Here is a 4502-nt window from a genome sequence, read left to right as displayed (position 1 = left end):
GCCTACAGGTTTTATCATAAAAAAGAACCGAGTCTCGATGTTGTGGCAAGAGAGTATGAAAGGTGACAGGACTGGACAGAAGGTCAGTGAAACATCCTGAAATCAGGAAAACCCCAGCAAATAAACCACTAATAAGTTCACAAATCATAAAAATAAGCATAAGCAGGCTTAATTCCTACACAAATGTGTTTAACCAACAGGACTGGGAAAGTAAACACATACATAGTATAACAAACATCTGCTTCATGAGGTTCATGTATGAAATTTGCTCCCAAAAACCACGACTCCAAGACACAACTGTCACCATCCTCCACACAAGACCCCGACATTTCAAGGAACCAAAACTCCCAAAACCTGACAGATTTAATGCAGTTCTTAACTCAAACAGCTTTAACGGTCCACTGCAAACAGAATTCCCCAGTCGGACATGACACCAGGATTTCCCCCCAAAGCAAATCCCTCTCAGGGACTATTTTAAGAAGGAAAAACACTGAACGTGGAGCCACTGGCCGTCGTCGCCTTGAGTAAGCCTGTCTACATACCAAGACTCTAACTATATCCCCTCCTGATATAAAGCCCCCTAGAAGCACAAAATAAAGTACAGCCTAGCTTCTCCATGAATAATCACAACCTTACAGAAGCATTTGTAGGACTTAAATTATGCTGGAATGGCAAAGTACCAATGGAAAAGAAAAAAAAATAATATGTGTGAGGAATTTGTCTGGTGATGGGAACAAAAATCAGTGAATGGAGGAATCATTAACTCCACCTCTTTTTTTGACCCGAAATGTTTGTTGGTGAAGTTTGATGGAGTCATACATTCAGAAGTAATCAGGGAATGTGATAGATTTGTAACGTATGGTCAGGATTTGCACAACTATTGAAAAAAGGCTCAATTTCTTTCTTGACCGAGGAAATGAGGGCAAGAGAGAGAAAGGGGGAGGGGAGGCAATCCAACAGAAGAAAGATAAGAGTAATGTGTCTAAGTTTAAGCTGGGATGGATTACACGTAGTGGAAAAGGAAGAGGCAGTGTAAGGAGTTCCAAAGTTAAGCAGTGCTTAGGAAGGAACTTTGAAATCGACAAAAAAAGGCTAAGAAAAATTAATCTTACTTATAACTTAAGGTTGTTCAATGGAAATTGTAACTATTAACCAAAAGAGGCAAAAATATATATAATAATATACAACAACCCCAACAAAAATATTGTTACAGATGATTGCCTTTTATAAGAAAGAGGAGAACTACAGCACAACTTCACAATGAAGCACGGACTTACAAGAAACAGCCACAAGAAAATAGAGGAATGTGAAAACAGACTCAACACTAAACTGCAAGTGAGTCGTCCAATATTGTCCAAGTTATGCTTACAGGTAGTAAGTCATATATTTTGGCCCAAAAAAGCCATCTTTTTTGCAAAGATTTATGACAAGTGTCCAACAGCTGTTTAAGGGACAGGCAAGAGGAATAAAGAAGACTAAATCATGTGCTATGGAACAGAGGACAGCCTTTATAGTATCAGATGGCTTGGGGTGCCGTGATCATTGCCAGGGTCAAATGGCCTGACGTTTTATGATGGTTTGTCACGAACATCTTTGCCAAAACTGTCAACTTTTTGATATTAATGTTTCCTTTGAGGAAGGGATCCAGTGGGGGTGGGGTAGAGGGGACACTTGCATTCCAATGATCAAACAAGTGGTGTGGCCGATTAGAATCGGTGACATTGGTGTCTACGTGCCAGTTACAAAAATGCACAATCCACCAAAATCAAAATTTGCAGAGTTTAAATTTGCTTAAAGGAACACGTTGCCTTGGATCGGTCGAGTTGGTCTTTGGAAAGCGTTTGTAACCGTTTTTTATAAAATGCATATGGGTAGAAAGATGTTGTAAAAGTAGAATACAATGATCCACACAAACATGCCTCGAAATTGCGTGGTTTTCCTTTTACCTCGTCGACTAACATGTCGGCCATTTATGGGGGTCAAAATTTTGACTCCCATAAATGGCCGACCATGTTAGTTCGCACAGTAGAAGGAAAACCACGCAATTTCGAGGCAAACTTGTGTGGATCATTGTATTCTACTTTTAAAACATCTTTCCTACCATATGCATTTTATAAAAAACGGTTACAAACGCTTTTGTTTTGACCAACTCGTCCGATCCAAGGCAACGTGTTCCTTTAAAATTTGATATATTTGACTAATCACACCGTTTTCTTCTCACACAAAAAATGAGAAATAATTGAATCGAATGTTCCATTCACACAGTTTACATTAACCAATATTTTCTTTAAGCAATTTCGAATTCAACTTGATAGAAAAAAACACCAAATTAGACTGCTCACCATGCAGAAAATATTCTTATACAACCCAATATTGTTGCTAAGCAATAACTGGCATGGGACCAGCCACAAGCTGTGTGTGAAAACTATTCTATTGGATCTGGTAATTACTGCTAAGCAAATAGTTCTGCTAAGTTCTGTACTTAGCAAAACTTGGTTAACTAAGCAGCTATCTGTATACTGGGGCACTATTACTTGAGGTTGCCCAATAAAATGGATTTGTGGATGGATCAAAAATCATCACATGCTTTTAAAAAATATTTCATATTTGATCAAACACCAATAAAATAGCTCAACAGTGGTCTATTTCAAAATGTGCACAAAAGTATGTCACATGGAGGTCAAACGAAAGTCATGCCCCTCGTAAAAAAAAATAACCCAAATAGCTCAAAATTATCAAATTATTACTCAAAACAAACCGCTTAATAAGCTACATATAGACCTAAACCATTACAGTAATAGGTCTACAATCCCCTCATTGACTGACATTCGGCAGGCTAGTTGTCTGCAAACTGCAGCCCCCTTCAACTTCGACAGGTTTATATAAGTAATGTACAGGGTTCAGACATTAGGACAGGTGTCTTTCCCACAAATGGTCAGCGTCAGACACTCCGGTGATAAACCATCCATGAGTGATCATAGGCAAAATATTGATGGAAAGGACCCCAAAAATGAAATAAATAAAGTGGCTGGCACCCCACATGGGGAAGCTGGAGTTACAATTCCATAATCCAGATGCTTTTTATGTTTAGGGGGTGGGGGATAAGAATTGGAAGAAAGTCTGAAACTGGGATCCAGATCTTTTGAGGTATATTGAAACTATGGCAGTGACAGCATTGGCTGAGGGTACGATTTCACATTCCACAAATGCTTTTTTTTTTTTGGGGGGGGGGAGGTTAAGCATTGGAAGTACTCTAACGACAATGTAATGGGCTCCTCTAAGATTATTTCACGAAAGTTTACCCTAAATACAGATGAAAAGGGGTCTTATTTATGCCATAAACAAGATTAAAGTTAACTGGATAAATCAGGGGTGAGGATCACCGTTGAATAATAAAATCTGAAACTGGGATCCAGTATCTTAGGAGGTATAAAATGTACATTGAAATGATGGCATTTCCTCCCTTTTGATCACCCTTTGAGTTAAATATTCCTAGGAGCTTTTTGGAGCAGTATCCTCTGTGCTGGAGAAGTAGGTCAAAGACCATGACTTATTTAATTTTAAAAAAAGTACAGTACTTTTTATAATATTACCAGGTGGACTTTAAAAAGTCTGAATTCAGATAAAAGACAAATATCTTGTCACTGGGAACTCTTAAGACAATGTAATGTACTGATTAAGATTGCTTCACAAGTTTCACACAATACAAAAAGGTTACCCTGTACACAGATGAAAAAGGTGTGTAATTTATGCCATAGAAAAAATTGAAGGTTACTGGATTCATATAGAAAATTACACGACAATTTGTTGGTTTGCAAGCCAGTGGAAGTTGATGACTGTTTCACGAGCAACGATAAATGTGTTCTTTCAACAGTGGCACATCAAACATGCATTAAAGTTTTAAATTCAACCATTGTAAGGATGTTTTACTACATCTTAAAGCTTTTGCAAAGTTATCTCAACTTTAAATTGCCATGACTAGGTTTATAATTTGTTGGCAAAGAATTGTTATTTATCGGGATATTGAAATGCATAATTCAGACTTGCCATCCATTAATCAGCCTTCATAACTATATATATAACCATTTTTTGAGCAATCTATGCCTCCTTCTGGTTTCAGTTTGTTACAAAAGAGCACTAGTGCAGCATTTCCCTTGGAAAAATATCACTATTTCTGACAGAACAGATCACTGCAAACAGCTTATTGCTACTGAGTAGAGGACAGATGTATATCGAATATGGAAGATTGACTCAAGAACCAGAGAACTACACAATTACAAAGGTAGAAAGGCGACGTAACAATTCAGCCAAACTGGGCAATGATGAATTTTAAAAATGATACATGAATTGAATTTGTGAATCTATAACTTGAGTTTGTGGAAAAGCACTTAATGATTTAATTTAATATTTGTGATTATTGTTCAGCATAAGTTTGATAAACAACCATTTTGTCGTTAACATATTTAGTAACATTATACAAATTATTAATCATGTGTCATACA

The sequence above is a fragment of the Asterias amurensis genome, chromosome 1, assembly GCF_032118995.1.
Source record: "Asterias amurensis chromosome 1, ASM3211899v1".
In the NCBI taxonomy this organism is placed as follows: Eukaryota; Metazoa; Echinodermata; class Asteroidea; order Forcipulatida; family Asteriidae; genus Asterias; species Asterias amurensis.
This window is presented reverse-complemented; position numbering follows the sequence as displayed.